The following is a 22,494-nucleotide window of genomic DNA, read 5'->3' as shown; positions in this document are numbered from 1 at the left end:
GGGGCCTTTCTCCATTCCTAAGTCTGTTATTGCTGTTGCATTTGCTTTTGGTCTTTCAAAATCCATTGAACTCTCTCCAAGACAGCTCATGTCTCTCCTCTGATGTCCTTGTTTTCGAGGAGGTCTGGAAAAGAGATAAGATAAATAGATAGAGCCATCATCCCTATGTTTTTTTACTTTAAAATTAGTGGCTAGTACTCATAAATTGTGAAAAGTCTTTACCACCTTCCCTATTTCTTGTGTCATCTTGCTTATAGCTGTTGAATTTTGCGATGAAATTTTAATTATAGTAAAGAGAAAAACAGAACAACTATCAATATTTGGTATTTGTATACTGCTTTTATTTCTTTGCTCCAAAGGCCAGCCTTTGGTCAGTCATTGTCAACTTGCTTTTTTTTCATGCCACATGAAACAGGAATGAAAATTGATGCCATTGAGTCTACTTTAAATCACTTCTGACCAGTTCTGGTTGATTATTAATAAAAGGTGAAAGTTTGGGGTTCTATCTTCATTTGATGTTGTATTTTCATTTCATTTTAAGTAGGAAAATTCACTGAATTTCCTGAAAATTCAGTAAATTTTCCTACTTAAAACTTTAAAATTCATATCCACATTTTGTATAACTTGAATTACATCAGTACATTTTCCTATAGAAATAGAAAGCACATAGCTGCTTAAATCAGTGGGGCATCCTTACTAACGTCTTTGAGAGCCACAAGTGGCCATATTCTTCCATCTCATGTACCATCTTGGTCTTTGGTATGTAACTAAGAACCATGATTATTTTGTTCTGTCCAACATGTATGTAACACAAAATCTTTGCCACATAATATAAAAAATATTGACATTTATCAGACATTGCCTTGTGAGCTTACTATGCTCATCAACTACCAGTCAGTTGAAGAAAGAAATGGACATTAGTCAGTGTTGCTTTGGGAAATATAAAAAGATGTTCTCATGGAGGCCTGAGGAAGTGATACCTGGTTGGAGAAGTCATTGCAAATATCGACAAGAGTAGGGAAGGGGGAAGAAATCCCATGAGCCAAGAATTACAGTCTCTCAAAAAAGAGAAGTGACCTGAAGGTTGAGAGGGAGTAGCATATGGCCAGTGAGAGGTTGTCTGGCCAGAAGCCATGGGCCTCAGAAGAACTATGTTTATATGGATTTGAGGGTTATATTTCGTTTAGAGAAAATTAAATCTAGCAGCACCTATTGAATATTTGTTAAGTTGAATTTACTAGAAAATAAAGTTGTTATGATTTAAATGTTAAACATAATGCAAACTGTGTAATGAAAGAACACTGGATTAGGAATCAGAGGATTTGAGTTTCATCTCTGTCGTCTAAATCCTCCAGGTGAGACAATGAATTGATAAAGTACAAGGCAGTACTAATGAAAAAGTCAACAAAAGCAGAAGGTGATTTCTAATTCGAACTGCTATGGATGAAGAGAAAAACTGTCTCCTATAATTTCTTTTCTCCCCATTCCATTCAAGGAAGACTAGGAACATTTCTTTTCAACTTTGCTGAGTTCAATGTACATCTATAACAAAATCCAGCTATTTTAAGTGTATCATTTGGGGAGGGATGATATATACATATATATATACATATGTATTGGAGAAGGCAATGGCACCCCACTCCAGTACTCTTGCCTGGAGAATCCCATGGACAGAGGAGCCTGGTAGGCTGCAGTCTGTGGGGTCGCTAAGTCGGACACGACTGAGTGACTTCACTTTGACTTTTCACTTTCATGCATTGGAGAAGGAAATGGCAACCCACTCCAGTATTCTTGCCTAGAGAATCCCAGGGATGGGGGAGCCTGGTGGGCTGCCGTCTATAGGGTCACACAGGGTTGGACATGACTGAAGTGACTTAGCAGCAGCAGCAGTGTACATATATATATATATATTCAGGAAATAGTCTCACTGATCAAGATATAGAACATTCCTCTCCTACAAAGTTCCTTCATGTTCCTCCTCCATCCACTCTGGGAAAGCATTGGTCTGCTTTTTCTCACTCTGTTAGACTTTCTACCTAAAATTTCATATAAATGGAATCACATAGTATGTATATCTTTTATATATATAGCTTCTTTTACTCAGAATAATGCTTTTTAGATTTACTTATGAGGTCATCATCTGTTTGCTCATTTTCCTACTGACATTGGGGTTGTTTTCAGTTTGGGGCTAACACGAATATTGGCGTATAAGTCTGTGTAGACATATTATTAATTCTCTTGGATAAATACCTAGGAATAGGATTGCAGGGTCAAGTAGTAAATGCATGTTTAACATTAAATGAAACTCAAAACAGTTTTCCAGAGTGGTTGTACCATTTTATATTCCCACCAACAATGTCTGAGAATTCTAGTTTTCTCCCTTATTGGAAGCACTTAATATTGTTAGTCTTCTAAGCTTTAGCCATTCCAGTTGGTATGTATGATATTTTACTATGGTTTTAATTTGCATTAGTCATGGAGGAAATGATGTTGAGTGTCATTTATGTGCTTATTGGGCATTCGTATATCTTCTTTGGTGAAGTGTGTTTTTAAGTCTGGAGCTAGTGATAAAAAACACCTGCCAATTCAGAGGACATAAGAGAGACAGTTTCGATCCCTGGGTTGGGAAGATCCCCTAGAAGAAGGCATGGCAACCCACTCCAGTATTCTTGCCCAGAAAATCCCATGAACAGAGGAGCTCCCATAGGGTTGCAAAGAGTCGGACATGACTAAAGCGACTTTGCATGCATGCATGCATGCATGCCCGGTTTTATTACATTGTTTGTCTTTATATTGTATGAGTTCTTCAAATACTCTAAGTTGTGTATGATGTTAAGTGTAAGTTTTTTTCTCCATACAGATAACCAGTTCCCATACCATTCCTCTTTTTCCAGTGGGATGATGTATCTCTGTCCAAAATCGATAGATCATATACATATAGGTCTATTTCTGGACTCAAAGTATGGTTCCATTTATCCTTATGCCATCCAGACTTAATTATTGTAGCTTTGTAGTAGGCCTTAAAATCAGGTAGCGTAAGTCTTCCAACTTTGTTCTGCTTTTTCATTTTCATTCTTGTAGGTTCATTCCCATGTAAAGTTTAAAGTCAGCTTGTCTATTTCCACATTAAAGGTACTGTGATTTGGCATATTATAAGAGGGTTGAAAGATGGATTCTCAAAATATATATCTATATCCTAATCCTGGAAGCTGTGAATGTTACCTTATTTGGGGGGAAAATAGGAGGGTGTCTTTGCAGATGTAATAATTTAAAGATCTTGAGATGAAGAGAGATCATCCTGGCCTTATTCATGTGCATCCTACATCCAATGATAAGTATTCTTATAAGATAGACACACACGGGATAAAACACAGGACACTCACAGAGCAAAAGGCAATGTGAAAATAGATGCACAGACTGGAGTGATGTGGCCAGAAGCCAAGGAAGCCAGAGAATGCCAGCAACTACCGAAAGCTGGAAGAGGCGAGGGATGGATTCACATCTAGAGCCACTAGAGGGAGTGAAGCCTCGCTGACACCTTGATTTCGGACTTCTGGCCTCCAGCACTGTGAGAGAATACATTTCTCATTTTAGCCATAAATTTGTGATAGTTTATTGTAGCACCCATAGGAAACAAATACATCTATTATCAGGTTGAGGAAGTTCCTTTCTTTTTCTGAGCTTTTTTTCTTTTTTTTTTTTTTGCCCCACAAGAATGGGTTTTGGATTTTTTCAAATACCTTTTCTGCATCAATTGAAAAATATTTTTTCTTGCTATTTGTTACTGTGGTCATGATCTGTATAAACTCTCTGCTCTCATGATATTAATTGTAGTATGATCAAAGTTGTTACTTGAGTAACACCTATTTGTGAAAGTGTTGGGTATTGACACATTGTTTCGAACTGTAAATATGTCAGCATGGGTCTTCTAGCTTTATGTTTGCTAAAGACATTTTAGGAAGTCATTGAAGAATCAGAATAAAACTGTATCTCAAAATACTTAGAGACAAATGGTGATTTTAAGATTTATTCTGAATAGTTCTCTATGAAAGAGACCACACTGGTGACCCACTGGTTCAGTTTGGCCTTGAGATAAATTTAATTAGCTTCCATAGTGCTTCCAAAATTAAGGAATTTGATATTGAAACACTATATATCATGGCTGAAAATGGCATACATTTGGCAATGCTGGCCTGAGCTGGTATAAGCTTTGTATAAGCATCTGCCCCTTATACAAAAAAAAAAAAAAATGTTCTTTTTACTTTAACATAGTCTTGCTCTTTTTTTGTTTTAAACTCCATATTGATTTGAGTTTACAGCCTTTGCTCTAGAACTTTTGGGGCACATTGTAATGCCAAGCTGCGTGTCATTCAGGGAAAACCTAGAGAAAAGGAGGGCATCACAGTTGCCAGCTCACAATATTCATGTTCAAAGAGAACTTTGTGGAAATAACCAAAAGAGAAAAAAGGATTTTTCATATATTTCATTCCTAACAAGAGAGACAAGCTGATGGACTGACTTAGGGATAAAGAAGGGACAAAGAAGCACTAAAATAAATAAATAAAAACCCTAGACCACACAAAGAAAAGAAAGCAAGAAACAGAACCAAATCCCTCACCTACAGCAACCAAAGAAAGAAGTACAACCTTGTGATGTAAAATGTGAGAAGTGATGGCAAAGCAAAGATACCAAATACTCTGATAGATGTGTGGTATATATCCTTCCACTCTCCTGCAAGACATTCTGAGGAAACAGATGATCAAAGTCTGAGAATTTTCACAGACATCCTCCAACTGGGAAAGTGGCGTCCTTGTGACACATCAGGGAAACTTTACAAACCACTGTTGCATCTTGCCCAAAGCAAGAAAGTTTGCCACCCTCTGGAATACTGTGCTGAATTGGGCAAATGAATTGATCCTTATAGATATGGAATATTCCCTTGAGTGGCTTGAAAATGGGCTGGTGAGGACTTACAGGAGCCTCAGAAGTGATGGCTGACTTTCCCACAGAAGGCTCTGTATTCACCTTCAGTCTGAGTTTCACAGTCCCCTATCTTCCTGAAACCCTCAAGTCCCAGAAAGGACGGATAGAAATAACATTCAGCCCTGAAACTGAAGCTCTGGATAGGGAAGACAAACACATCTTAGGTGAAGAGGAAAGTGCACCGGGAATTCACTCTGTTTGTTAGTGCAAACACAAGGTCTGTTGTTAACTTTTAAGGATAAGCAAGATAAAAGATATAACATAGCTGTTATGTAAACATGTTATAAATGGGAAGCAAGGAAAACAGTGTGAAGGAGATGAAGAAGCAAAACTGGAAGAAAACACAGCCAAGGAACAGACATTTATATTCCTTATATATGTTTGACTCACCAGAGGAAAAGAGTATGATTCCACGAAGTAGCTCAAGGATAAGATAAGAATGTGATGAAAAAGGAAATTGCATAGCTAAGAAAATCAATTTTTCAAAAGAACATGATTTTAAAATCCAATAAGCTAGAAAAACCAAAGACCAGAATTGTTTAAAGAATCAGAATGAATGCAAATCAAAAGATGGATATAGAAAATAAAAATCAAATATAAGACTAACGGGTGACTCTGAAGTAGAAAAGCCAATGAATGAAAGATAAATTTATTCAGATATATAATATGAATGGGATACTACACTAAGAAGAATGAAATCCATAAGTTGAAAGATCATACTATCTACTGGGGGAAAATTGATACAGAAAAATTGACACTAAGATATAGTCCAATTAAGGATATACAGCTGCTTTAATGATAAAGAATTCTTTTCTTTATCCAAGCAGAAAAATCAAATCACTTCCCAGGGAAAATCACACAGGATTCAGCTCTCTCCACAGAAATCTAGAATGTCAAAAAATCAGTGAAGTATCTTCTCTTCAACCACCCTCTGTTTTTTTCCGTCTTTTAACTTGATTGAGGCTTTCAATGGTTAAGTCTATTGGTAAATGTCACATTGCACTTGAGAATATGTGAATTATTTTCAAATATCTTTTGATACTGATTTCTAACATGATTCCACAGTGATAAGAGAACAGACTCTGTATGATTTCAATATCTTTAAACTGTGAGGTTTTTGTACCTTGTTTTCTGTTCCTGGATATGTTCGTGTCTTCTGGTTTATAGTCTATGGGAATAGAATTTATATCTTGCTGCTGTGTGAAAATTATATAAATCTTAATTATGTTGAATTGGTTCATCGTGCTTTTCAGGTCTACTATATCCTCCTACTTTTCTATCCATTCTATTAGTTTTTGAGAGTTTGATATTAAAACTCCAACTAAAAATCTTAATTTATCTACTTAAAAATGATTATAATATATTGTGGAACTATATGTAACTTTGTTCCTGTATTTTCCAAGTCTCCTATGAATGTGTTATCATACTTTCCTAATTAAAAAAATCAGTGAAGCAATTGCCTTCTTTTTCTGTTAGGTTTTGAAGAGGAGGTGTGAATCCAAAATATTTACCCACTCTGAGTTTTTGGTTGGTTTGTTTGTTTAATGTGTAGAGATAAACAGATAAAACATTACTCTATAAGGGCTCCTTAAGAAAACAGCTTGAAAAAAGAGAGTCCCTCAAGAAATAAAATAATTCAGGAACGGATATGTTAGGATGAACACTGAATTCATTTAAATATAGAATTAAGAGTGAACATCTGGGAGAAGAAGGTGGTCGAGCACTTGTAAATGTGCTGAGTGCTCAAAGCTGAAAGTAATACAAGCGATGGAAATCCGGAGACTGCGGAGAAGATGGATAGACGTGGACGATGTTGTTAACATATTTCAGAGCTACGAGAGAGTCTGAAATACGTAGTGAACTGCCTCTCTAAGTCGTTTTACTTAATGCTTATAGGCCTCTTTTAGCAATGTGTATCTTGCAGGGAAGAAAGCAACCGCTGGAGGTTTGCTTGTTTCTCCAATCCAAAGACCATTTTAAAATGACTTCAAGCACACCCAGTATGATTCCATAACTGTAAAATAACTTCCTTCTAATCTTTTCTGTGCCTTAGTGTCTCCAGCTGTGAGACCGGGAGGAGGAGTATTTCTCTGCCGGGAGGGGGTCGTGAGGACTCCGTGTGTTTACCTGTGAAGTGCTTAGCACACTGCCTGACTCAGGACGAGTGGGCACAGTTAGGCTGCCATGATTTCCACGCGGCACGGAGAGAGGAGGTAAGTTTGGCCTATGGCAGTATTCTCCTAGCATCTGTCGTGTTTCTCATTTCTGATTTGGCTCCGGGCGGTTCATCCTAGTGGTAACTTGAGTGAACCATCCCCGCTACGGTATGGGGCTCCAGGCTGGTTCGGGTCTACCTGCGCCAGCTCTGCACCTGGGCGACCTTGGCTTAGCCCCATACAGATGACTCCATCGGCCAGGCGTCTGGGCGCCGGTCCTCTTCCTCCGCCCAGGCCGCCGACCCCCTGGCTCCCCAGCGGGGCCTCCTCCTGCCACGTGACGCCCCCGCCAGGGGCCCCAGCGCCCTCCCCGCGGCCGCCCCGTTCCGGCTCCCGGGCTCCGCCTGTGCGCGGCCTCCTCGGCGCAGCCATCCTCGCGGCCGCTGAGGGCGGCAAAAGCCCACGGCATCTGCCATTTGTCATTCAGCCCGTGGGTACCGCCCCAAGCCTTGATTTAAGCCCGTGTGGGGCGGATTCTAGCCTCACTCTCCTGGAGAGCGGACAGACGGACGGGCGGACGGGGCGGCTCTCCTTGCAGCCGCTCGGACCGCGGGGCCTTGGCTCACGGGGCGCTTCCCCAGGTCGCCGTCATGGCCGCGGAGGCGGCACGCCCGAGCTGCCGCGCTTGAGTTCCGGGGGTCCGGACCCCGCAGGGTAGGTGGTGGGGAGGCTTGCAGCCGCGATCAGGGCGAGTTGAGAGGGGGAACTGAGGGGCCGCGGCCGGCCTGGGGCTGTGGGGCGGCAACATTGCCGCGGAACGGGCACCGCGCTGGGCTCCGTGCCGCGCTCCAGAGGGTGTGCCGGTGCCACCGCGCCGCGTACGTGAGGGGGTCCGGGCTCCTCGGGACCCGGCGTGAAACTCTGACAAATTGTCTCTGGGCGAGCCAGCTCGGCTCCGAGAACGAATTCTTTTCCCCCTCGGCTGTTCTTCATGCCACTTTTTGAAACGCTCGCATGTAGTTGATTTGCGGTAAATAGACTCGGTTTTTGAAACCTGGCACTCTAACCTTGCTAAAAGGCCGGGGTGGGGTGGGGTTGGTGGGGGGGCCGGGGGAGAAAGTCTGTTCAAAGTAATAATGTGACTAAACATGAAATGTTTGCGTTTACATCCATGATGGAAAATGTGATTCGATTCATGCAAAATTTAGACCTAGGGACCCTATCAGGTAGGCACCGAAGACGATTCTAAAATGCGGGCTCTTGAAAATTTCCTAGATTAGGATAACTGATAATGCAACTTTGGTTATTTACGCTCAGCATCAAACTTTCAGGGTAGTGCCGGGGATTTTTACTTCTTAATAAATATACTCCTGTAATTTTGATTCCTTTTTTTTTTCTTCTTCTTCAACAAATGTATTACTTTTATGTTTTAGGAAACCAATAAAAATTAAAAATAGAAACACTCAGCTTAGGTCCTCCTTCTTCCAGGAATCCTTCTCTAACCCCTCCCTCCCCAGGCAGGATCGGAGGCCCCTCCTGTGAGCTTTCTGGGGCCTCACTGAGGTCCTGGTCCCTATGTCCTCCCCCTACCCTCCTCGCGTGTATTAACCCATCAGTCTCGCTCGGAGTCCAGTGGCTACTTAGCACATGGTAAGTGATTAATACTGTTTAACGACCAAAGGAAAAGATAAAACGAGCTGATGTTTCACAGTTTTAGCCCTGAAATTATAGAGTGATAAATTAGATAAGAACGTTTACTTAAAGTTAAGGATCTAGAAAGTTGACAACATCCGATGTCCGGGCTACACGTCCCAGCAGATCCACTCCTAGGTATTTATCCTGTAGCCGTGATGTTTTTACAGGATTGAAACCCATTTAGTGGGTCATGAAAACAATTAAGTGGCGAGTGATCAGAATTTGTAAAACGTGAACTAACAGAGAATAGAAAATCATCAGAATGTGTCTCAGGTCATAGGGTATTTGCTTCATGAAACTTTTTTTTTTCCTTCTCTCAGTTTTATACACACACAGATGTGTGTCATGATGTAAAACGTCATTCTTTAGAATGAGTCATGGTCGAAAAAGTTTGAAAGCCACTGCCCTAGATAAATTTTCATACATATACACAAGCAGACGTGTACAAGAAGTTTGGCTATGGTGTTGTTTGTAAAACTCAGAAGCTAGAAGCAACCTCTGTGTCCATCTGAAGGAGGACTATAAATTATACTCCAGTCATAAAATGGAGCCCACCCAGTACAGTGGTGAATAAAGTAGTTTTGTGTCTTAACACAAATGCGTCTTAATAACATTGAGGGGGGAAAAAAAACGTTGCTGAAGAAGACTGTATGATATCATCTATATGAAATTCAGAACCTGATGAAATAAAGGTGTGGTTTAGGGGTGCATATGTAGACATTTAAAACTGTATAGAAAAATTGTAAAGCAATTAACACCATAAAAATCAAGTTAGTGGTCATCTCTTAGGGGTGAATATGAAGGAACACACTATGAGGTTTTGGCTGGGGGCAGGTTTTGAGACGTGGAAAATGCTGTATCTCCTGACCTCGGCAGTAGTTACATGGGTGTTTACTTTATAACTCTTTGTTAAATGCTACATATAATGTCTGTATGTTAAATTTTCCTGAAAGTATATTAAAACATGGGCTTCACAAAATGAAGAAACCTGAAGCTTCCCGGCTTTCCTTTAACGAAGTCCTGACCAGAGAGAGGTACTTAGGGAATTTAAAGAATATTAATGATATTTTATTTCATAAACTCTGGGGATACATCAGTGTTCATTAAATTCTTTATATGTTTTATATCTTTAATAATTTGTTAATATTTAGAAGAAAATAAAAGTCATTCACAGATAGTACTGTGAACATTTTAGTGTGCTTGCTTTCTAGAAAGCAACTTTTATGTATTTTTACAAAATTGAAGTTATAATTCATATAGTAATGTAAGCTAAAATCAAATTCTTTATACAAAAAATTGAATACTGAAAAGTATATGAAAATGTAACATCTTCTACAAGGAGTTTAAAATGCTAACATGCTGTTTGTTATATTTACTTCAACAATTTCAGTTCCTCAGTCACTCTAGGCCACATTTCAAGTGCTCAGTAACGACATGTGACTAGTGGCTCTTATATTTTATTATGCTGTATTACTTTATATTATGCTGTATGATATAACAGAACATTTCCATCACTGCAGAAATTTCTGTTGGAAAACAGTTCAAGCTACAGGCCCTTTGGTTGCATAAACTGCCGGCAATTTCTTCTTTGTGCTTTTGTGTCTTAAGATATTCTTTATTATTAAGGAAATATATGTTGAAAATTTTTTCTAAAAGTTTTAAAGTTTGCATTTTCACATTTCTTTAATTTATCTGATAAATATAGGTACACATAAATGAACATATTTATTTGTTTGCTTTTTCCCACGCACAGTACCAATGGTTTGCGGTGCTACCTCTCTCATATACATATTTCCAGAAATACTTGGGCTCATTTCTGGATTCTCTGGTCATTTATTTGTCTCTTCCTGCAAAGACTACAGATTTTTTCCTTACTTTTGTCTTAAGTATAGTATATTTTTCAGTTCTAAGAATTAAAAATGTTTTTCATTATGATTTTTTTTCTTTTTCCTATGAGATTTTTAGAAGTATTTTCAGTTTTCAAATGTGGAAAGTTTTATGAGTTATCCTTTTGTTACTGATTTTTTTAAAGCTTGCAGCGTAGTCAGCAAATTAGGGTTCTGTGCTACCAGTTCTTTGAAATTTAAGAATTGCTTTGTGGCCTCACGGTTAGTTTTTCAACTGCTCCTTGAATGATTGTGAAGAATATATATTCACAGACTTTTGGGACAAGGTAGGTATATAAGTAAATGAACACACACACATATATATGTCTTAGATCAGGCATAAAAAATTGTAATGTTCAAATCTTTTTTAACCTTGCTAATTTTTGGTTTGTTTAATTACTGAGATTGGTATAATAAAAATGTCACAATAAAATAATGAATTTTCTCAGTTTCTTCTTGCAATTCTGTCAACTTTGCTTTATAAAAGTTGAAGGTACATACAAGTTACATGCCCACAAGAAGAGTACGTACTGCTTTTTCTTCTCTGTGTATTAGGTCTTTTGTCATGCTGTAGTCGTGTTCAATGCCTCCTCACCCACATGCCTGTTACCTTAAGATCCATTTTGTCTTATAATATCCTAGTCACACCTCTCTCTTAGTTAGCGTTTGCTTAGAATATCTCTTTCACAGGTAAAACCAGATAGTTTTCTCTAATCCACTCTGACAGTCTGTCCTTTAACTGGATCTTCAGTCCAATTGAATTTAATATAGTAACTGCTGCACTTAAGAAGAAAGTTAGCATTATCTTTGGTTGTTTTTGTCCTTTTTTTTTTCCCTCTTCTTTGCTACCTTTTGGATTTTTTCTTACTCCATTTTCTTCCCTCTCCACTAGTATGAAAATCACGTATTTTATTTATTTTAGTGGTGTCACTCAAAATTTTAGTGTACCAACTTAATCTGAAGTTTATCAATTTTTTTCCTTTTACAAATAATTCAAGAAGCATACGTTGCCTTGATAACCGTTTAATCTCCCAGCTTAAATGTTGTCTTCCAGAGTTTAGTTCCATCTTGATTTTTTTTTCTCCTATAAATTTGACATCACTGTTTCGTTTTTTTTTTTTTTTTATGATTTGTCATTCCTTCTTACACCTCAGATCTGTCTCTTCTTCTTAAAACATATATTTTAGAAGCTTGTTTATTAAGGGACAGTTGATGGCAAACTTTATCTGAAAATGGCTTTATTTTGCATGCATTTTTGAATGGTAGTTTTGTTAGACGTATATTTCCCGGCCAGCGGTATCTTTCTCAGCCCTTTGAAGGTGACATTCCAGTGACTTCTACTTTCAGTGTTACAGTTAGTTCAAACAACTGTTATTTGTTGGTAATTTGTTTGTTTTGCCTGATTTTAAGATCTCTTTTGTTCTCTACAGCTTTGTGACAGAACGTGTCTCCGTGTGGACATTTCACTGATCCTGGATTTATTGTGTTCCTGTCTCTAAGGTTTGTTTTTCATCACTTCTTCAAAGTTTTACCTTTTGTGTCTTTCAGTATTGCTTTTCCTCCATTTTTTCCCATTCTTTCCTTTAAGAACTCTGATTAGACTTCTGTTAGACTTTGTCATTCTGTCGTCCATCTCTTTTAACATAGCTTTTATCTATTATACATTTTTGTTCATATTGAATTCTAGGTAATTTCTTCAGATCCTGTATTCTGAACTTTGTCTAAATTTTTTTTCTTCTTCAAATTGAGCTGTAATTTACAAACAATGAAGACATAAGAATAAAGTGTATGGCTTGCATGTAAAAGTTGCAAGCGGTGACAAACTATGAGCTAGCTCCAACCCATAATATATTTTCATATATAAGATTTTGTTGAACATAGCCATGTCCATTGAGCAGAGTTGGGTAGTTATAACGGAGACCGTATGGCCCACAAAGCCTAAACTATGTTTTATGTGATCCTTTGCAAAGGAAGTTTGGTGATGCTTCTTCTATAATATTGCATATACTACAATTTATTTACCTTTTTTCCTGTTGATAAGCATAGGAGTTGTTTTCAGATTTCAACCATTATAAATAAAATTGCCATAGATGTTCTTGAAACTGCCATTGGTGAATATATATATTCTTATCCCTTGGATATGTACCAGGGAGCTGAATTGATGGTCTTTGGGTAAGTTGGTTGCATTTCCATGAATAATAATAATGTTGAACATCCTTTTATCTCTTTTTTGGCCATTCCAATTTCTTTTATGAAGTCTCTATGTAAGTCTTTTGCCCATTTATTTTAATTAGGTTATCTTTTGTTAGTGATTTTTTAACTCCTTATGTGTTTTGAATAGGAGACCTTAATCAGGTACATGTTTGCATATATTTTCTACCTCTCTTATTCCCTTAATAGTGCCTTTGGACAAGCAGATCTGTTTTTTTGAAGTCCAATATATCAATTTTGGGGGGGGTGGGAGGGTAGAAAGGGTTGAAGGTGCTTTTTTGTATCCCGTTCACGGAATTTTCTTCTACCTTCATCGTTGCCCTCCATCAAGATCCTGAAGACATTTACTTATTGTTTCCTGTAGAAGCTTTGTACTTCTAGTCCTCACTTTTGGGTCTTGCTAAATTCACTTTTCAGTTCTGGTAGTTTGTAGATCCTTTTTATCCCCTTTATTTCTTGGCTCTGCCACACAGCATGCAGAATCTTAATGCCCCGACCAGGGATAGAATCCATGCCGCCTGCAGCAAAAGCTCAGAGTCTTAACACTGGACCTCGAGGGAAGTCCTAGTTTGTAGATTGTTGCAAATTTTCTAAATGTACCATCATGTCATCTGTTAAAAAAGTTTAAATTTTTCTAATCTCTGTTCTTTTTTTTTTTTTCTTGCCTTATTGCACTGGCTTGGAACAGACTTTAACAAAATTTTAGAAATGGACATCCTTGCTTTTTCCTAATCCTAGAGGAGAATATCTGTCTTTTAAGGATGATGTTTACTGGACATTGTCTTGTAGATACTCTTTATCAAAGTAAGAAATTTTTTATTTCTAGTTTACTGAAATTTGTTTTCACAAAGGTGTATCAAAATTTTAAAACCCTTTTTGTTATGAAATAATTTTAGATTTACAGAAAAGTTGCAAAAATAGTATAGAGTGTTCCTGTATATGCGTCACCTAGCTTCCTTTAATGTTAACAGATTACACAGCCATGATGCATTTACCAAAATTAAGCATTAATGTTGGCACAATACTATTAACTGTAGACATTATTCATATTTCTCCAGTTTTTCCATCATTCTGTTTCAGGATATAATCCATATACCACATTACATTTAGTTGCCATGTCTCCCTAATCTACTCTAACCCATGATAGGTTTTGAGTCTTTTCTTATTTTTCATCACCTTGCCATTTTTGAAGAGTACTGGTCAAGTATTTTATACAGGGTTCATCAGTTTGGGTTTGTCTGATGTTTTCTCACAATTAGACTGAGGTTATGGGCTTCAAAGGAAGCACACCAAAGAAATATTGTATCCTTATTGCATCATATCTGAGGGCACATAATATCCATATCAACACGTTAACCTTGATCACATAGTTTAAGTATCATCTCCCAGGCTTCTCCTTTGTAACATTTCTGTTTTTCACTTTTTACACTCTTTCTGTTACAAGCAATTCATTCAAGGTAAGGAGAGGGAAAAAATATCAAATGACTTGTGATTATATATTAAAACTACCATAATAATTAATAAATACATTGAGGGATTCACTTTGAGATTGTGTAAATGCCCTGTTTCTCTTTAAAAGTGTTGTCCACTGTTTTAGTATTTAACTAACCTTGCCTGTAGCAGTTATTATTGTAGTATTGTAGTGGTGGTTTTCCATTTCTTTTATTCTTTCTATTTTTATTGGAATTCTGACTCAGGAGCCAGACTGCCTGAGTTCAGTTCCTAGTTCTTCCCTTCCTTTGCTGTATAGTTTAATATTGAATAGTTACTTACCCTCCCTCCATATTGAGAGTTTCCTTCCGTATCATGTGTAATAACCACTGGGGTCATTCCCTTGGGATTTTCTTTCCGTACATCCCAGGACTTCAGGAAAAAAACAGGTTCTTGACTTCTTAACCTGACAGTGGTCCTTTATTTAGCTCCAGGTTGCTTTTCTAGCCTTATAGTCTTGCTCCTCAGAATTAGACCAGTGACACAGCTGATATTAACTGCTCATTAAAATCTGAAGTCACTGCACTGTGTATGAGGCTATGCTTTATCTTTCTGCAATTTCCTCAGCCTTAAGTGAATTTTCCAAAAAATTTCAGGGTCTCTTCAGAGAACACTCACTTCACAATCCTACTAGCTAGATAGGAACCCTGTAATTTGTAATCCATAGCCCTTGTTAAATTCTTCCCTTTCATCATTAATCTTTATATCTCAGTGTCACTTCCAGTTGGTCAGGTTCTCGGAGATAGGGTTCTTGTACCTGCTGTGATACTTACATACAAAGAGCTATTGCTAAATAGCTACCACTGTTAAATACCTACTATAATTGTGCTACAATTTTGCAAAGTAAGTATTATTGTCTCAGTTTTAAATTGTGAAGAAACTCAGTATCAAAGAGATTAAGAAACTTGCCTGACAACAGTATAGTTAGTAAGTGGCAAAACTGGTTTGTCTGATTCAAAAATTATTGCTATTTCTTCTATGTCATCCCACCTTGGTACTAAAAATAAATAGTTAAGTAAAATTATTAAGCAGATGTATTTTTTTTTTATAAAACACAATGGTGAAATTGCTTCACTTACATTAACAGTATGCTACTTTTTCTGCTGAGGTATGAAATACATGGGTAGGGGAAACGTATAAAGTGTGTCAGTCTTAAATATACAGCTTGATGATTTTTTAAAATATATATCACCTGTATAATCACTGCATGAAGACAGACAATATTGCATCCATCCAGAAAGAGAAAATTCTCTCACTTCCTAGCCAGTACCTCCCCTAGAAGTAACTCTCTTTTGATTTCCATCACTGTAGATTAGTTTTGTCTGTTTTTGAACTTTAGGGGTAACCAAGTAGTATGTACTTCTTTGTGAGTGACTTCTTGTTACCATGTAATAGGAGCAACTAAGAAACTCTGAGATCTAACCATCATGAAGGGCAGTCAGCTTGGGGTGCAGAATCTGGGTGATGAGGTCAAATGTTAGCTCTACTGCCTAATAAACTGTCTGATATTGGAAAAGTTTTTATTCTTTCTGAGCCAAAATTCTCTTGTATAAAAGGGATAAAACCACCTGTTTTCAGGTTGTTGTGACCAGTATAATATACACTAAGTGGCCTACAGAGAACATATCCATAGGTTAAGCCAAGACTTTTTCTCAATTAAAATGATGAAATGCAATGGGGTATTTCAAGGAATAAATCAGAGATTTAATACAGGGAAGGTGACATGAGGAAGGAAAGAGGTGGGAGTCCCTGGCCATTAAAGACCTCAGTCTAATATCCTGTAAAGGGTGCTTTGGGGTAGCCCTGGGCTCTTGCTTATCTCCAGGGGAAGGTAAGTATCTTTACTATCTCAACTTAATAATCTCTCTTGAGCTTCAGTGTCCTGATTTTTTAAATGAGGATAATAAGAATTGGCTTTGTTGACCTTGATAAGGATCCTTTGATAGAGTGTTGGAGATAAGAGCCAAGGGAATGGGTTGGAAAGTGAATGGGAGGTGAGGAAATGGGGATTACTGGTTTTCAATTCTTTTCCTTTAAGTTGATTTGAGAAAGTTAGTTTGGAAACCCAGTGGAACCTAGAAGGCAATGCAAGGTCAGTGAAAATTTTGTTTATTAAATACCAGAGCATGATTGTATGTTGGGGAAAAGCACCTCTAGTAGAAAGAGAGAGGATAATCATGGAGAGAAAGCTTTGGATGGAGAGCTGGGATTGGTCTTTGTGCTAGGAAGGGTAATTTGTAGATTTAGCATTGGGAAGATAAGATGCCCTATCCAGTAATTTTTCCTTTTCTCTCTCGTGAAGCATGATGTAGGGATGTTAGCAGAGACAGCTGTATCTACAAGTGTGGGAAATGAGATTTCATTTGGAAGGTAGTAGCAAAAGTGGGAAATAATAAGACGTGGGAACATTCTGGAGTTGTGGAGGCTATGGAATTCAGCTGAGTCTGAATTGACAGAATTAGAGTAATGTCACTCTCCCTAGCTGTGAGACCCCAGTAGCCTTTCCACTGTGTTGTTTTGCTGCATTTTTAATATTACCTGAGCACTCTCCAGTTACACTGAACTGCCTACTGTGGCTGTCCAAGTTAAGTCAAGGTATCCATAATTATTTGGTTAGCTCTCTGATTACCAAGTTGTATAGGATTCTAGTAGTCTACCCAGCTTTCTCCCCTAGCTCTTGTTGTTTTGGTGTGAGATTTTGTAGAGAGTGAGGTCTTTCAGAAATGACTAAATTGTCTTCATGTCTATAAAAGGTCATTACAATGGACCAAATGTTTATATCCACTCAAAATTTATATGTTGAATTTCTTACACCCAATGTGGGGATATTTGAAGATGGGGCTCTGGGAGGTATTTAGATCACGAGGGGTTGAGCCTTGGTGAGTGGGATTAGTGCCCTTATGAGAAGAGGCCAGAGAACTAGCCAGCTTTTTATTTTTTTTTTCTGCCATGTGAGAATACAAGAAGTCATCAGTCTGCAACCTTGAATAGGATTCTTACCTGAAAAGGATACTGGCATTCTTCTCAAACTCACATGGAACATTTATCAAAATAGACCACATTTGGGGCCATAAAACACATCTTAACAAAGTTAAAAGAATAGAAATCATATGATGTCTGCTCTCAGACCATAATGAAATTACAATAGAAATAATAGACATCTGGAAAATCTCAAAATACATGGAAATTAAATAACATACATATAAATAACACATAGGTCAAAGGAAAAAATCTCAAGGGGCATTTTAAAATATTTTAAACTAAATGAAAATAAAACTTATCAAAATGTGTTGATGGCAGAGAAAGCAGTGCTTAGAAGGAAATGGATATGTTAGGAAAGAAGAACCATTAATCTGTGTTCCCACCTTAAAAAACTAGACAAAGAAGAGCAAACTAAATCTAAAGTAAGCAGAAGAAAAGAATAAGAATTAAAGCAGAAAAATCAATGAAATTGAGAATAGGATGTCAATAGAAAAAAATCAATGACATCAAAATAGGTTTTGTTTGAGAGATCAGTAAAATTGATGTCTCTAATGAGACTAAGAAGAGGGAGGATACAGATTACTAATATCGGAAATGAAGGGACATCACTTCAGATCCCTTGGACATTAAAAGGATAATAAAGGAATACAATGAACTACTCAGTGCCCACAGATTTGATAGCCTAGATGCAATGGACCAACTCTTTAAAGAAAACAATCTGCCAAAACACAGAAGAAGAAATAAATAATTGAAGATGATTTCTCAATTAAATAATTCAAATAATTACCTTCTAAAACAGAAAGCACAAGGCTCAGGTGGTTTTACTGGTGAATTCTTCCAAACATTTAAGGGAGAAATTATGCCAATTCTCTATAATTACTTTCAAAAGATAGAAGCAGAGGGAATACTTTTAAACTCATTCTGTGAGGCTAGCATTACCCTACTACCAAAACCAATAAATAATTACAGTAACGTTGTAGGATACAAATTTATTATACAAAAGCCAGTTGCTTTTCTGTATACTAGAAATAGACAAATAGAATTTGAAATTAAAAACACCTTTGCATCATTTTTACCATGAACCTTAAACTGCTCTAAAAAAAGATAACTTTAAATATTGAAATTGTGGAATCTTTGAGTGCAGACCCTACTTTAGCTTACCTTTTACCTTTTGATTTTTGAAATGAGTAGTGTATGTTAAGGTAAAGAGGAAAAAACATCTCTCCAGAGAATTTCTTAAACTGAAACTTATTCTTTAATGCAGAAGGACAGATTCTTTCTTTATGATTTGACATATAACTACATAGTAGACCACACATAATAAGTGAAATGATTGTTATTGTGAAATGAATGTTATTTTAGTGTTAGGGACAGAGGGAGGTTGTAGGAAAAAAGATAGGTGTGCTTATGAAAGGATAACCTGAGAGAAACTTGTGTTGATGAACTGTTCAGTGTCTTGGCTGTAGAGGGGATCAGTGAGTTCACAGGTGATAAAATTCTATAGAACTAAATACACTACCAATAGGTGAAATGAAACAGGGGAAATCTCAAGAGACCAGTATATTGTATAATACATACACACACACACACACGTGTATTGATTGTGATATCGTACTTTAGTTTTGTGAAATGTTACCCCTGGAGAAACTGAGTAAAGGACACTTAAGATCTATCTTAAAACTTCATGTGGAATTTGCAGTTATCTCAGTAAAGGTACAATTTAAAATGTGCACACAACTACTATATAGAACTAATAATTTTTATTTTTGTTTTTAGGTTCTTCCCTGCCTACTTGAGGGAACATAGTCATCATTGGCTTTTGTAAGTTGGTATTTTAATTTTTTCTGTCCTTCACCTCCAATCTTTTATATTTTCTAATAGAGAACTTTTAGAGCAAAACTTTTTTTTATTGGTTCTTATTTTAAGGACGGTTTCACTTTTTCTGATACTGTTAGGTGATAATTGTTTTGAGAAAGTTTGAATTACACATCTTGGGCTAAGGCCATCTGTTTCTTTGGGGTGACTTCCTATCAGGGTTATGATTAGCAGGAGCAAAGTGCCATCCGTGGATCTGAAGTTGTACATCCATCCATCCTGTTGGGCATCACAGTCTTCACATTGTTGTGGCAGATGGTAAGAGGGGCACAGCACCCCAGGAGAAAGCCACTAATGTGAATGGTTTGACTAATGAGGTATAACAAATTCTATTTCATTTATCTGTGAAAATCTGTCAAATAGAAGAAATGAATGGAGAATTGCAGATTGGGATAATTTAGCTTTATTCTCGTTTTATCATTTGGAGTAGCTATATTTCTGTTCGATAACTTTTTCTTTGTAGCATATGGAAGAAAAACAGGAAGATCTCCTGTTTAATGGTAGGTTTGTTTTTTTTTAATTCAGCGAAATCTAAACATTTGAAATAGATTTTAATAAATATTTTTAACCTGGGAAATGAATTATTCCTTCTATCACTGAAAACATTTACAGTATTAAATGGCCAGTACTCTCTACTTCAGCCACTTTCCTCATTAGTTTTCCTTGTCTCGGTATATGGCAACTACATTTCTCCAGTTGCTCACATAGTCTTTGTGACACCACATCACATCTTTTGGTCATCCCCTGTATCAGGAAATACTGTCAACTCTACCTAAAATATATCCAGAAGATGACTGCTTCTTGCCACATCTTTCACTACCATACTGGTTCAAGCCTTCATCTTTTTATTAAAATAGCCTCCTAACTGGCTTCCCTGCTTTTACGCTTTCCCCCTATAATCCATTCTTCAGATGACAGCCAGATAAATTATTTAAAACTCCTAAGTCTGATCATGTTACTTTTCTGCTCCAGTGACTCCAGTGCCTCTCTTCACAGAGGCTCATCAACGTTTACATGATATGGGCCCCCATTACCTCTGATCTAACCCAGCCTATCACTACTTGTCCTCACTCACTGCTTCAGCCACACCAATATTCTTGTTCCTTCATTAGGGTTTTGCAGGCACTGTTCCCACAAATAGCCACATGACTTGCTTTCTTATCTTCACATCTTCACAAAACTGTCATCATCTCATCGAGGCCTTCTCTGACTAGCTTATTTCAAATTACCCCTGTTTCTCCCTGCCTTATACCCCTAGTACTTCCCCTCCCTACAGTACTTTTCTTAACCACTTTCTTGTATGTATTTTACTTGTCGATCTCCCTTTCACTTGAAGATGAATTCCATGAGGGTGGGCGTTTTTGTGTGTTCTGTTTACAAAGATGGGAAAGTGGGATGGGATTGTGTAGTAGTTACTGACTTTGCCCAATACAACCTTCTCTTGTTGCCTCCTGACCACAAAGATAGGTAAGTAAAAAAAGTAATGAAAATGTCAATCATCTGTATATTTCTAAGGATGACTAGGAGAAAAACTAGGTATGAAATTTGTTCTGAGAATATGCTTCACTTTCTTTTCAGTGCTTATTTGATTAGAAATTCTTTGGTAAAAATGCATAGGTCTTGATAATTTTAGTAAATGATTCCTAATGTCATGTTGTTGCTGAAGATTTAGTGTTCTGTCAGAATTTAGTTCTGTAAGTGCCCTTTTTAAGAGCTATAAATTAGCAGACAGCATGGTGGATAGCACAAGTTTTCCAACCAGGCATAGCCTGGCTTGAATTCTGGCTGTGATTCCAATGAGTATGCTATAAGCAACCTAATGAAGCTTTCTTAGTCACAGTTTGTCTTTTGTAAAATTGCAGTAATAACAACTATGAGGCTTATGAGGATTAAATGAGGTGATAGACCTAGCCATAAGCAGCATTCAATAACTTAATTCTTTAATCCAATTTTGCTTGGTATTATATGTGTGAGATGCTCATAATAAATTATTTTATAGTATACTTTGTACAGAAGACAGTCTTTTATTATTTACATCATTACATATAGTAAATTTTGAAAAATTATTATATGGAAGAGAAAATAACTAGGAGACATGGACTGCTCTGTAAATTACCCCAGACAATTTTTTGCATTTTTTGTAATATCTACATTTTAGCAGTGTAAAGAGGATGAAATGAGATAATTTAGATTTGTTAGTACTTATTTGTAAATATAAAGCACTAATGCAAATGTAAGGAGTTGAAACTTCTTACTGAGGGTACTTTTCACCAGCCATGAGGTAGTAACAGGAACTGAATTTACTGTCCTGCCTTATCAAAGCAAACAAAACTCCATAAAATGTGTGAAACAAAGATTTTCAGACTTTGGATGACAAATGGCATGAGACAGCTAGCCATGAGATAAAGGAAACAAATGTACCCAAGGACACAGTGTGAGAGGAGAACCCAAGCACAGCTCAGTAGTCACCCTGAATTGAGATGATAGAGCTGGGCTAGAACTGGGAATTCAGGGGATTGAGGTAGCTAGAATTTGCAGGACAGAGGATGAGAGAGAAGAGAGTTGCACAAAGAGAGACTTCTGGAGATCTCTAGCGGGTTCCACTGGAGTTTTGAGCTAAGTACTGATTAGTGCATGCTTAGGAGAGAACTCCCCACATCTTGGGAAAAGACTTCCCAAGTACTGCCTCAATGGTGAGGCAGAACTAGTCCTAGACAAAAGGCTGTTCTGATCCTACCTGAAAAATCTTAAAAGTAAGCCATTAAAGAGGAATCATAAAACTTTTTTAGTAAAGGGCCAAATGAAAATACTTTGGGTTTTGCAGGCATGCTAAGTCACTGCAGTCGTGTCCGACTCTGTGTGACCCCATGGACGGCAGCCCACCAGGCTCCCCCATCCCTGGGATTCTCCAGGCAAGAACACTGGAGTGGGTTGCCATTTCCTTCTCCATTTGCCGGCATATATGACCTCTATTGCAACTACTTAGCTCTGCCATTGTAATAATGAAGCAACCATAGGCAATATGTAAATGAATGGGGGTGGTTGTATTCTAAAATAAAACTTTATTTACATAAATAGACTGTGAGCCAGATTTGACTTATGGACCATAATTTGCAGACTCCTGGTTTAAAGGGTCAAATTATGGAACTTCCCTGGTGGTCCAGTGATTAAGACTCGGTGCTTCAATTGCAGAGGGCATGGGTTTAATCCCTGGT

The 22,494-nt window shown here is 37.4% G+C and overlaps 1 protein-coding gene across 11 annotated transcripts in view; it reads left to right on the top strand.

The window, feature by feature from the left end:
* PLAGL1 (pleiomorphic adenoma gene-like 1) overlaps positions 1-22,494 on the top strand; it is a 96,479-nt gene that overhangs the window by 33,461 nt on the left and 40,524 nt on the right. For 10 of the 11 annotated variants that reach the window (XM_010851481.1, XM_010851478.1, XM_010851479.1 and 7 more), the window contains exons 1-3: positions 7,539-7,853; positions 12,151-12,220; positions 19,181-19,225. The gene's annotated coding sequence lies outside the window, so the exon portion shown is untranslated. Of the gene's footprint in view, positions 1-7,036; positions 7,197-7,538; positions 7,854-12,150; positions 12,221-19,180; positions 19,226-22,494 lie in introns of those variants that run through there. The other variant, XM_010851476.1, reaches the window with a different exon arrangement.

The sequence above is a fragment of the Bison bison genome, unplaced genomic scaffold (assembly GCF_000754665.1).
Source record: "Bison bison bison isolate TAMUID 2011002044 unplaced genomic scaffold, Bison_UMD1.0 scf7180017864303, whole genome shotgun sequence".
NCBI classification, from domain to species: domain Eukaryota; kingdom Metazoa; phylum Chordata; class Mammalia; order Artiodactyla; family Bovidae; genus Bison; species Bison bison.
The sequence above is the reverse complement of the archived record's forward strand: the minus strand, read 5'-3'. Positions and strand labels throughout refer to the sequence as shown.